The 13,432-nt window shown below is 44.6% G+C and overlaps 2 protein-coding genes across 13 annotated transcripts in view; one reads left to right on the forward strand and one right to left on the reverse strand.

The window, feature by feature from the left end:
- Window positions 1-5,755, reverse strand: part of CRYZL1 (crystallin zeta like 1) — a 53,075-nt gene extending 47,320 nt beyond the window's left edge. For all 3 annotated transcript variants that reach the window (XM_021935093.2, XM_021935094.2, XM_021935095.1), the window contains exon 1: window positions 5,657-5,755. The gene's annotated coding sequence lies outside the window, so the exon portion shown is untranslated. The remainder of the gene's footprint in view (window positions 1-5,656) is intronic.
- A 674-nt stretch (window positions 5,756-6,429) lies between these two features.
- ITSN1 (intersectin 1) overlaps window positions 6,430-13,432 on the forward strand; it is a 243,923-nt gene continuing 236,920 nt past the window's right edge. For all 10 annotated transcript variants that reach the window (XM_009202312.4, XM_009202315.4, XM_009202320.4 and 7 more), the window contains exon 1: window positions 6,430-6,692. The gene's annotated coding sequence lies outside the window, so the exon portion shown is untranslated. The remainder of the gene's footprint in view (window positions 6,693-13,432) is intronic.

Here is a 13,432-nt window from a genome sequence, read left to right on the forward strand (position 1 = left end):
TCAAGAGATCGAGACCATCCTGGCCAACATGGTGAAATCCCGTCTCTACTAAAAATACAAAAATTAGCTGAGCGTGGTAGCATATGCCTGTAGTCCCAGCTACTTGGGAGGCTGAGGCAGCAGAATCACTTGAACCTGGGAGGCAGAGGTTGCAGTGAGCTGAGATTGCACCACTGCACTCCAGCCTCCAGCCTGGCAACAGAGTGAGATTCTGTCTCAAAAAAATAAAAATAAATAAATAAATAAATAAATAAAATATATAATACTTATGACATTTCTAAGAAAAGTCATGTAACTTCAAAATTATAAGTTCTACTATAAATTTTACTATATCAAAAAAATACGATATAAAACTTTTTGGCCAGAGTGGTGGCTCCCACACCTGTCATCCCAACAATTTGGGAGGCTGAGGCAGGAGGACTGCTTGAGCCCAGGAGTTCGACAGCCTGGGCAACAAAGCAAGACCCTGTCTTTTAGAATAAATAAATAAGCCTGGTGTAGTGGCGCTCGCCTGTAGTTCTATCTAGGCATTGGAGGCTGCTTTGAGCTATGATCACCACTGCACTCCAGCCTGGACAACAGAGCGAAACCCTGTCTCTTAAACACACAAAACTTTTTAATTACAATAAACCTGTTTAAAAATGTAGGCTGATATAGCCTGTGAAAAGCATTAAAAATTTACATTTTTACAGGTATATTGGAATTTTAAAATGTTTGAATTAATCCACAAACTGAGGATTACGTTAGCAGCACTATAAATTTTTTTTTTTTTGAGATAGAGTCTCGCTCTGTCACCCAGTACAGTGGTGTGGTCTCGGCTCACTGCAAGCTCCGCCTCCTGGGTTCACGCCATTCTCCTGCCTCAGCCTCCCGAGTAGCTGGGACTACAGGCGCACGCCACCACGCCCAGCTAATTTTTTTGTATTTTTAGTAGAGATGGGGTTTCACCATGTTAGCCACGATGGTCTCAATCTCCTGACCTCGTGATCCACCCACCTTGGCCTCCCCAAGTGCTGGGATTACAGGCGTGAGCCACTGCGCCTGGCCACTATAAATTTTTATAATGGCCACACAGTAAACTTACTAAAAAATCTGGGGAAACAAAAATTAAGAAGATAATACCAATTTTAAATAATTTTTAGCAAAAGCAGAACAAGAACTTTGCATAAATTAAACACTTAACTATCAACACTTCAAGAAAGTAGTTAATAAAGATACTGATCTGCTAAGGGATTTCTAAAAAATCAATGGGAAGTAGTTTCAAATGGTTTCATCCTTCTTATAATAGCAACATGAACTCCACCTGCTCCTTTGTTACAGTCAATCCCCCAAGAAACTCATCTATTCTTTATTGTAAATAAAACCTCTACAAATCATTCCTTACCTACACTTTCAGGCCAAAAGTGTTCTGAGCATCAGACCAACCTCAAATTCAACAGACACAAAGCTGGACTCATCTTTCCCCCAAACAAGATTTTGCTGTAGTCTCTAGTCATCAAGAATACCTTAGATCCATCCCATCACCTTCACTCTGGTGATGTGCGAACACCTCAATGCCTCAGGCTTGGGTTGTGGCAATAGGTTGCCAAATGCTTTCAATACTCTCCCGCATTCAACCTGTCTATTCCCCTATGGCTAATTTAATTCCTGAAAGTCCAAACTCCTCTTCCTACATGCTCAAATTTGTATTATTCCCCAACACAAACTTTATAATACTATGGCCATTTCAGGCTCAGAGTTCGGTTATAATGTTTCTAACCTACCTTCATTTTTATTTTAAGGAAAGCAAAGATATATATAAACAGCTAGACAAGAGAAAAGCACATATATATGTAAACAGCTAGACAAGAGAAAAACAGATGAAGTCAACTCTGAAATGTGGCCCTGTATGCTCAACCTGGTCACCATGCCAGGCTCTCTCGGGCTGTTAGAGTATCCAATACCCTATTCCATCATTGGCACCTGCACACAGCATTATACTACTAGCTAGACTGTTAAGGGGAAATCTTCAGTTATATTTTGATCATTTGTGAAGAGGTGAATTAATATTACGTTTTAACAATGTTCACATTAATCTGAGGCTTTTCATACATATCCACACATTGGAAAAATAAATATGCCTAAATATTTGATTAAAAAGAATATAGTCACCATAATCAAAGCAACTAGCTGGAGGTTTGGCTTAAATATTATACTCTGCAGGCTGTGGAGGATGGTAGTCCTAACGGGTCAGGTCTGCCTCTTTTTTTTTTTTTTTTTTTTGAGATGGAGTTTTGCCCTGTTACCTAGGCTGGAGTGCAGCAGCGCAATCTTGGCTCACTGCAACTTCCACCTCCCGGCTTCAAGCGATTCTCCTGCGCCTCCCGAATAGCTAGGATTACAGGCGCATGCTACCACACCCAGCTAATTTTTTTGTATCTTCAGTAGAGATGGGGTTTCACCATGTTGGCCAGGCTGGTCTCGAACTCCTGACCTCGTGATCCACCCGCCTTGGCCTCCCAAAGTGCTGGGATTACAGGCGTGAGCCACCGTGCCTGGCCTGCCTCTTAAAGAGGGTAGTGAATGCATGGTCATAACAGTTGAGGATATCTCTACATGGTCTAGTCAACAGTCTCTAGAAATCTGTATATTCAAAGGACACTTTGCACAAGCAATGAGTCTACAGGTGTTTTGCTGCGTACAACTGCAGTGCTCTTTTGTGCCTGTTATTACATAAGATGGGCACAGGAGATCCTGTGACAGTGGCTTATATCTGGCTAAACCTTGGAAAGCAATTCCAGCTAATAATACAAGAACTTTAGGTATTATAATTTAAAACTAAACGGAAAATGCGTAACATTAGATGGTCCCTATCACCAGAGGGACTGAAACAGAGGCTGGGTACATATTACAGGGGCTTCATAAAGGAGATTCCAGCATCAACTGAGCAGGACAGGTGGATCAAATGACCATTTAGTTCTGTTCTAATTGTGACAATCTTGATAAATATTATCAAGGCATATTTGATTGAATTTATACATGTGTAGCACAATCTCTACATCGTATGCAACCTGAGATCTAAAGATAGATAAAGGAGCAGAAAAGGAAAATTGCTTCTTTTTTGCCTATCTAGTACAGTGGCTCTCAATAAAGAACTTTTTGGATCTCAAAAGAATTTCTGATGCCTCACCATCTCCATGAGGGCTTTATTATCTGTTGATTTTCAGATGGTATTTTCACTTAAGAGTCTAGGGTTTCTTACATGACCAATTTCCCACCCATGTCTCTGGAGGTTGGAGACGTGGGATGGTCATTATCCCAAAGATCTGAAAATCTCTGGTCCAGTTGCTATTCAATGTAGGGCTATTTAATATAACATGATCCAGAACAACAGAAACTTAACTTTCATTTATATTTTTGAATGAGCATTATATTTTCTCATATCATACCACTGGGGAACAAGGGAGCAAATGGTGTGATGAATGAGTCTTTCCTTTATAAGCTGGCTTAATCATGTGACTCTGGAACAATGCAGGTGGAGGTCCCTGGTGATGAGAATGACTATTTGAGGGATCCTCCCGAAACTCTACCACACCACAGTTACTTGCTCCCCTCCAATCCATTTAACTGACTTTCTTTTCCACCTACTAACATGATTGAAGTTTGTAAATGCTTAATTTTCCAGTTCACTATAGGATTGTGGAGAAACCACTCCTTGCTTCAAATGAAAAATACGAATTGTAATTTTGATAAAATATTTACTAATTCAAAAATCAAGAGAAAATAATTTCATGTCTTTATTATGCACACAATGGAAGAATTTTTTTTTTTTGTAAAATACCATATTTTAGCGTATGTAGATATGTGGATCTTTTTTTGAGACAGGGTCTCACTCTGTTGCCCAGGCTGGAGTGCTGTTGTGATCTTGGCTCACTGTAACCTCCGCTTCCGGAGTTCAAGCGATTCTCCTGCCTCAGCCTCCTGAGTAGCTGGAATTACAGGCGTGCACCACCATACCCGGCTAATTTTTGTATTTTTAGTAGACACGGGGTTTCACCATGTTGGCCAGGCTGGTCTCGAACTCCTGGCCTCAAGTGATCCACCTGCCTCAGCCTCCCAAAGTGCCGGGATTACAGGTGTGACCCACCACGCCTGGCCAATATGTGTATTTTTGCTCTTCTACTCATAAAACTCTCCTGAGCTCAATGTAGTACTGTTCATTGGGTCTACAAGAAGAGCATAGTTATCTTAGAAATATTTCATTGCACAAGGCTGGCAGCTTGATCTTGTATGGGGAACTACCCCAGTTGCAAATCTAAACGTCTTATCCCCTACTGTAAGCCGGAAAAGAGGCATCAATAAGGGAAATTAGTGACAAAAGGTAGTAATTATACACTGCAGTGGCTGCTGGATCTGATTTAGAAGTCATAACTGACCTGAGCTTGAATCCTGGCTCTCCTACTTATTAGCTGTATGACTTTGGACTACTTAATTTTAACCTTTCTGGGCCTGAGACCCCATATCTTAGATAATAATAGCAGTTATCTCAAACGGTTGCCGTAAGGATTAAATAATACATGCAAAGCACTCAGCGCAACATCATACTTTCAGAAATGTTGGCTATTTTGACTATTATTTCTGTAAATTGGGCACATCTCAATTACAGAGAATCTCTAAAGTAGTTCTGAATCCCATCTCATAGAGTTGCAAAGGGTTTGGTCAATGCAGCCTTATTTTTCACACCTTTTAATTTCTGCAGTAGGCTACTGTAGCAGTCACTAGCACAGGTGGCTACTGAGCACTCCAACTGTGTCTAGTTGGAACTGAGATGCGCTGTAAGTGGAAAATACACATCAGATTTTGAAGATTTAGTACGAAGAAAAGAATGTAAAATCCCAATTTCTAAATATTTGATTAAGCGTTGAAATGGTAATGTCTCAGATATACTAGGCTAAATGAAACATATACTTAAAATTAATTTCACGCGTTTCTTTTCACGTTTTAGATGTAGCTATCCCAAAATTTAAAATGACATAAGGGACTCGCATTATATTTGCACTGGACAGAGTTCAGGTAAAACCTTGCTACTCAAAACGTGGACAGCAGCACCTGGGGGCTTGTTAGAAACGCAGATGTTCCGCCCGCACCCAGACCTATGCCAAGGCGATGCTTCCATCTCGCTCCAGATGATTCCGCTGTTTAGCGTAATGAAGAGGGCCGATGTGGCTCAAAAGCCACATACAGCGAATAACTACTAACTGCTTTCCCAAAACAGCAAAGTGATGAGGAAGAAAAAAGTAGCTGAGAAGAAGTAACAGAGAAAGAAAAAGACACTCAAATTCTAGGAACAAAAAGCAGAGGAGAAAAACCCAACCTGGGAGATTAAGTGGAAGGGCACTCCCAGACCTCTACCTCCATAAAAGTGCAGGGAGATGCAAACTGCGATAAGACCTACAATAAAAACCCGTCAAGGTCCAAGGAAACTGTCCCTCAAATCTAGTCTTACCCACCCCTCAGCGGCCTCAGCTAAGCTAGGCCTGGGCCCGAACAAGTCCCAGGTTGGGGTTCGACGCGAACCACCATCCTCCCCAGGGCTGCACGGTTCCGCGGGGCATCTCTCCACCTTTCGCTTAAAGTCCCATTTCCCAAGACACAGGACGCTTTTTCCGGGGCTCACCTGCCTCTGAGCCGCCACAACGGCCTGCACCTTCACCACCGCCACCTTCAAGTTCTTCCGCAGAGAGCCCGCCCCCTGCTCCCATTGGTCAGGCCGCTCGTCACTCCTGAAGGGCGGGGTCGGACTCGCGAGGCTGTCGAGAACGCCATGGCAACCAGTCCTGGAACTACATCTCCCGTGATGTTCCGCTCGGGGGCGGAGAAAGAGGCGAGGCACCGCCCCAAGGACTACCAATAAATGGGCGAAGTTGGAATCGCCTGGATGGGTTCCGTTTTATGCAAATCCTAACCGAAGATCACACCCTTCCTCATTCCAACCATGGGCCCGGCCAACCCCTCTGGCTTGTGCTTCGCCTCCTTTATCCTTTCCACATTATTCTCTCCTTTAAAACCTCCAATAATTAAGTCAATTAAGTGCATTCTATATAGTGCCTCGCACGGCAACGAGCAGATGCACCGAAATCGTGCAACAAAATCTCCATAAACCACGATAGGCAACCTCAGACCAGAAATCTCCGGTTACGCCTACGTGGGGAAGAGGGGGAGAGTGCTAATCCTGCCCCCACTCAGCGCCTGCTGACTGGCTCATTCAGCTTGTCACTCTGTCGTCTTACATTTCTTTGGCTCCCCTTCCTCGGGTTCGCACGGTGGGCGGGGCCAGCGGTAGGGGGCGGTGAGAAGGTGCGGGCCCCTTCTTCCGATTGGCAGGCGGTTTCCCCACCTACTTATGGGCGGAGACGGAGGGTGGATGGGGGGTGGGGGAGGCAGCGGAGGGAGATGAGGAGATAGGCGGGAGCGAGGGAACGAGGGAGGGAGCGAAGGAGGTAGAGAGGAGTGGAGGCGCCAGGGGAGGGAGCACAGCTTGGTTGCTCCGTAGTACGGCGGCTCGCGAGGAAGAATCCCGAGCGGGCTCCGGGACGGACGGAGAGGCGGGCGGGGATGGTGTGCGGGGCTGCGGCTCCTGCGTCCCTCCCCGCGGCGCGTGAGCGACACTGATTTGTCCCTGGGGCGGCAGCGCGGACCTGCCCGGAGATGAGGTGAGGAGAGGGCTGCACGGCGGCGGCCTGGACCGCGGGCAGCGGCGGCGGGGGCGGGGGTCGGCGCGATGGCTGCCCGGGGCGTCCGTCCCGCGCCCGGCGCTTGTCCCCCCGGCCGCCTTTAGCCCCTCGCCGCGCGCCTGGGAGACGGCAGCGGCCGCCCCTCTGCCTCGTCCTTCCCGTCCTCGGGGGCGGCGGCGGGATGGCGGGCGGACCCGCACTGGGAGGCCGGGGGCTGCGGTGGGCCGTGGGGTGGTGGCCGTGGGACGGGCGTAGGGATGAATGGGAGCCGCGGCCCCGCCGCGGAGCGGGCTCCCTCCTGCCGCGGGGACCCCGGGCGTCCGCTCCTTCCGGGGCTGACCTCGCTGCCCTCGGCCGCCGGCGCGGGGCGGCCCGGCCTCGCCTCCCGCCGGCCTCCCGGGGACCCGCGCTGGCGGGAGCGGCGTCGCCTCTGCCTGGAGCCCCGGCTCCTTCCTCGCTCCCTCGCTCGCAAGCCTGCGGAATCGCGGGTCAGTGAAGGGCAGGCAATGCAGTTCGGCCCCAGGGCGCGCCGCGGGGCCGCCCCTGAAGGCATTTAACGGAGAGCGGCTCCCGCGCCCTGTGAGCGCGTCCCCGGGTCCGCCGCGTCCCTTGCCTTCTTACGCACCGGCACGGTTTTGTGGTGTGGACCTGAGGCACAATTGCAGTCCCTTGCTTGCACGAGGGAATGCAATCAGAATTCCTAAAAAAAGGAAACCGGCGAGGAATCGGCCGCACCTTCCTGCGCGTCTGCTTGCTTTGGGGTTAGAAAACAACTTCGGAGATTACATTTCCTATGGGCAATCTTTTGTTGTGATTCAGACTCAAGAAGGCTTTGCTTTGGAAGAAATAGATTAGCGGCTTCTCTGTGGGGTTGGAGGCTATAGAGATTTTTATAGCCTCTTCAATATGAAAGTTTCCTCTAGAACTTTGCCATCATCAGTGCTATTCTGAGGGCAGCAGCAACCTGGGAATTTAAATATATGCAGGCTCCGGCCAGATGCGTTTCTTTGTGCTTGTCTGTTGGCATTCTTCTCTTGCTGCTGCCCTTGATCAAAATGTACAGATAATAAAAACAAGGCCAATGAAAAGGGTGGCTAATAACAGCAAATCCCATACAAACAAATGCCTCTAGAAATTCTCAGTTCTGTCAGCGGGGAGGCAGTTTTGCTAATCCCGTGGAATGGATGAAGAGAAAGGCACAGATACCTCATGGATTATGCAGTGGACAGGATGTGAGGGCAGGAACTGGGGCCAGGACACAGCAGGCCAGCTGGTTTGCATGGTGCCACTCTAAACCCCCAAAATTTGAATAGGAGGAATGTATTTGTTGGGATACCTTTATTTTTAGATGACTTGAAGGTTGAGAGTGCGGAAGCTTAAACACCCTTCATAGTTGTTATTTCTTAGTTTATCTCTGAGAATAAAATATGCTTCTGTTTAAAATTTCTTTTACTGGTGTGCTTGAAACGTTGTTTTGATGGGAGTTTCCTTGTAAGTAAAAACATTAAAAATTACATACATATGAAAGAAAAATCGCTAGTGCAGATGGGTTTGTAAAGAATCTAGGGACTTTGAAGTCATATAAATTAAGGAGTGAGGGACACTAATTTGATGCTGGTGTTAAAATTATTTCAGACACCTTTAAGTAGTCCAGTAAAGATCATTTCTCATAGTATGATCTTTTTTAAAAAATGGTATTTCATTATCTAGGAATGCTTCTGTTGAAATTGCTGGGGCGCATGGTACCTTCACAAAACTCTATTATTATTCTGCCTGAGTAAGAGAGGAAATGAACAAATTTTTAATGTACTTTGGAACCCTGTGGATTGCTCAGATACTAAGCATTGTGAAATAGGGCATAAAATGAGTGGTAGCAAGTTAGTTCTGTGAAATGTTTGTCCTTCTTAGATTTTTTTTTTTTTTTTTGGCAGTCCACTAGCAATTTTCTTTTCCCTAAGGCTTATCTTCAATATTGGTAGTAGAACCTCTGCTCAAGTTTATCTTTTCCCCAAATACCTAGATTGGGGCAAACTGTCAAACCTCCTGTAAGAGGTTAAGGAGGAGCTGCTGGTAATTTCTTTTTTTCTTTTTTTTCTTTTCTTTTCTTTTCTTTTCTTTTTTTTTTTTTTTTGAGACAGGGTCTGGCTATGTCACTCAGGCTGGAGTGCTGTGGTGCAGTCATGGCAGCAGCCTCAACCTCCTGGGTTCCAGTGATCCCACCCCAGCTTCTGGAGTATCTGGGACCACAGGTGCACGCCACCATGCCCAGCTAATTTTTAAATTTTTTCTAGAGACAGGGTCTCTCTATGTTGCTCAGGCTGGTCTAAAACACCTGCCTCAAACGATTCTCCCACCTAGGCAGCCTCCCAAAGAGCTAGGATTAGAGGGATGAGCCACCATGCCTCGTCCAAATTTCTCTACTCTAAATCTTTTTTTTAATTTGCTAAAATTTGGGAGTTGTAGAGAATTGATGACATGAGAGTTTGGATTATGTTTGCACCTCAAATTCTTCTGCCATAGAGCTGTTCCCTTCTGAATGATCACTTCCTCCTGACTGGCTCCACTTACTGGTTGGGTTTCTTAAAGTGTGGACCTCAGATCACTTACATCAGCATTAATGGAGGCACCTGTTAAAAATACAGGTTTGGGGCATGGTGGATCAAGCCTGTAATCCCAACACTTTGGGAGGCTGAAGTAGGAGGATAGCTTGGGCCCAGGAATTTGAGACCAGCTTGGGCAACATAGGGAAACCTTGTCTCTAAAAAAAAAATTTTTTTTTTATATGCTGGGCTTAGTGACTCGTGCCTATATTCCCAGCTCTTCTAGAGGCTGAGGTGGGAGGATCTGGTTCACTTGAGCCCAGGAGATCACGGCTGCAGTGAGCCGTGATTGCCCTACTGCACTCTAGCCTGGGCGACAGAGAGAGTGAGCCTGTGTCCAAAAAGTAAGTAAATAAATACATAAAAATAAACACAGGTTTCTGTCACCTCACCTCAGAATCAGACAGCTGGAGGTGGGGCTCTGGAATTGGTATTTTTAATGCATTCTCTAGGAATTTCTCCTGCATAGGGAAGTTGGAAACCACTAGCTTCCTTCTCACTGAGCATCTCCTGAGACCAGCTCCTGAAGTGGATAGAAAGTTTTTCAAGTGGCAGATTAAGTTTTATGCCTTAGGCTGCTAATAAAAAACAATTGACCATGACTTTCCGCTGTGTAATTGTACCTGTCATACACCTTTCAGATGGCAGAGGCTTTGGTTCACCCCTGTACCTCCAGGGCCTAAAACAGTGCCTGGAGGAACTCAAACATTTGTTGAGTGAATATGTGAACTACATTGCAGTGAGACCAATCTTTTAAAAGTTTACTTGTCAAATTAATCTATCAGTTAGTAGTCACTGATTTTAAATTAGGAGCCATAAGCACTATACCCCAGTAACTTCTGTAAGTTTGGTTAGTTTAGAAAGGAGAGAGCCTTTCCCAGACATAGTGTGCTCAAGGTGATTAGCCAGAAAGAAGATTCAGAGCAAAGCATTTGCTTAGAGAGTCAAAATGTAAATTTAAGTCACAATGTAGTGGTAAATCATATATCAAAGTTACATTTGGTATATTGTCTTATATCAAAATATCATTTTATAAACCATAAGTCCAACATACTGCTATAAAAATTGGTTTCTAACAAATAGAGAAAATTGTTATATTTTCCAGTTTCAACTTTTCATGCTAATAAAATTTGACCTTTACACCTTCTTTTCAAGAGTTCACCACAGGACACCGTAGATATTATGCAGTGAAGAGCGCAAACTCTGGAGAATATTGTGTTTGACTACACAGTCAGTGAGTTTGATGTAACCTTCTCAATGCCTCATTTCTCAGCTGAAAATAGGAATAGTAATAACAAAGTTCACCTACTTCTAAGTGCTTACATAAGTTTTTGAGACACACGCACTTAATAAATGGTAGTTACAGGGATGATAAACAATTGGGGTGTATAAAAATATGTAAAACTCAAAAGCTAACCCATTTAATTATTGTACTACTGTACTTTATGATAGTAAATAGAAATCTGTTGCTTAAAAAAGAAGTTTCTTTGGTGGTGTGCGTCTGTAGTCCCAGCTACTTTGGAGGCTGAGGTGGGAGAATCACTTGAACCCAGGAGATCAAGGCTGCAGTGAGCTATGATTGCGCCACTGCACTCCAGCCTGGGTGACACAGCAAGGCCCTGTCTCCAAAAAAAAAAAGTTTCTTGCTAACTCCTTGGCACTATGTATAATTTTTTTAATTGAATGACTAGACTAAACATTAAAAGTATTTAATAAGCTACCAAATATGTATTAATAACTATAAGTTTTTGAAAATAAATACTAAATCTCATGATCACTTTTAGGTTAAAATATAGTTTATGATGAGCAACTAATATTCTTTGTATTTAAAAAGATAATTGTATGTTTTATGGTAGAAAAATTGAAATACAGAAAAGTATAAAGTGGAAAACTATGAAATACCCACAAGTCTACTACCTGCATACATATATCTTCAAATCCTTTTGTGTGTATGCATGTGGCTATTCATACACAATTTCTGCCATCTCAGCTCACTGCAAGCTCCGCCTCAAGGGTTCACGCCATTCTCCTGCCTCAGCCTCCCGAGCAGCTGGGACTACAGGCACCTACCACCACGCCCGGCTAATTTTTTGTATTTTTAGTAGAGACGGGGTTTCACCGTGTCAGTCAGGATGGTCTCGATCTCCTGACCTTGTGATCCGCCTGCCTCGGCCTCCCAAAGTGCTGGGATTACAGGCGTGAGCCACCACGCCCGGCCTTTTTTTTTTTTGTTTAACGTCTTGTCATGAGTGTCTTTTCCTGTATATATGTATATTGCATTATAACAATTTCAGTAACCAAATAATATTCCGTTTTATGGATCTATGATAGTTTGTTTTTTTTTTAATTTTATTTTTTCAGACGGAGTCTCACTTTGTCACCCAGGCAGGAGTATAGTGGCACAGTCCTGGCTCACTGCAACCTCTGCCTCCCAGGTTCAAATGAATCTCTTGCCTCAGCCTCCTGAGTAGCTGGGATTACACGTGCCTGCCACCATGCCTGGCTAATGTTTGTAATTTTAGTAGAGATGGGGTTTTGTCATGTTAGTCAAGCTGGTCTCATACTCCTAACCTCAGGTGATCCACCTGCCTCAACCTCCCAAAGTGCTGGGATCACAGGCGTGAGCCACCGTGCCCAGCCATGGATCTCTGGTGGTTTAGCCAATTTATTTTTATTAGACATTAGTTTGTTTATTTTTCCTCCACGGTTACTTATAACCCTGCAGTGACCGTCCTTCTACATATGTCTCTGTATATACTTGTGAGATTATTTTCATTAGGATAAATTTCTACAAATGGAATTTGCAGAATCAAATTTAACTGTAGAGTCCAAAACTCTTAGCCTGTTTCCTAGACATATTTTATAGGCATTTGGGTACTTTTTACGTTCTCGATTTCTGTTGTGGAGTAACTAAGAGGTTCTCTGACATGTACTAATGTATAAACTGGGTGAGGCACAAATTTGAATCCGTTTCACTGAACTCACATAAGTTAGCTCAGAAATTAGCCTTGGGACTGGTGCTGTGGGTCACTCCTGTAATCCCAATACTTGAGAGGCCAAGGTGGGAGCATTACTTGAGCCCAGGAGTCCCAGACCAGCCAGGGCAACATAGCAAGACCCTGTCTCTACAAAAAAAATTTTAAAAAGTAGCCCGGTGAGGTGATGCCCACCTGTAGTCCTAGCTACTAGGGAGGCTGAGGTGGGAGGACTGCTTGTACCCAGGAGTTGGAGGCTGCAGATGCCACAGCACTCTAGACTGGGCAACATAGTGAGACCTTGTCAACAAAGAGAGAGAGAGGGGAGGGCAAGAGAGAGAAAAGAAAGAGGAGACAGAGAAAGAAAAAGAAAGAGAAGGAAGGAAGCAGAAAGAAAGAGAGGAAAATTAGCCTCGTCAACTGTCCAGCATTCATCCTTAAAGCAGTCTTGTTATCCTTTACTCTGTAGTGGTTTTCCTAAAGTGCCGCTGCATGAAAAACAGGATTAGAGTGATAGAGAAGACTAGTGAAGTTTGAAAAGGCAGTTCACTTGTGATGTGGACTTGTCTTAGAAACGCAAGACTGTACAGAAGTGTGATGAGGGAGACAGCTGGGTGTGTGTCCAGATAGTTCCATGCTGGCCAGTTTGGAGACAGAACGTGGCCTAAGGAAGTTTGCTTCCTGACTGTGAAGGCCTCAGTGTAGAGAGATATCAGATCCACTGGGGGATCACTGAAAAGTAAACCAAAACATTTTTATTAATACATGTGATGGTAGAATGTCACTCAGGTTTTGTTCCTAAAGTTTGTAGCTAAGAAAGTGAATTTTAAGCAAGTTAATCTATTTGAATGCATCACTGCTGTTTCAGCGTTTTTCTAGTAGAATTAATGATAGTTAGCTTGCTTTATTAGCTTACTGCCCAGAGAGAACATTGGTGAAATTGTTTTGGCTTCAGCTCTCTGGACTGAGTTTGTGCTGCCTAGCTCAGTTTTCAGTTGGTCACCAAAACCTGTCATTGTTTTTGTGTGGTATGGGGTCTGCTGGAGCCGTGTGGTAGTGCATTTGGCTCTTCATTGAGTGGTGCAGCCAGGAGTTGAACTGAGGGCTGTGACAGAGTTTTGAATTCAAGTGAATTCGAATGTGA

The sequence above is a fragment of the Papio anubis genome, chromosome 4 (genome assembly GCF_008728515.1).
Source record: "Papio anubis isolate 15944 chromosome 4, Panubis1.0, whole genome shotgun sequence".
Lineage (NCBI taxonomy): Eukaryota > Metazoa > Chordata > Mammalia > Primates > Cercopithecidae > Papio > Papio anubis.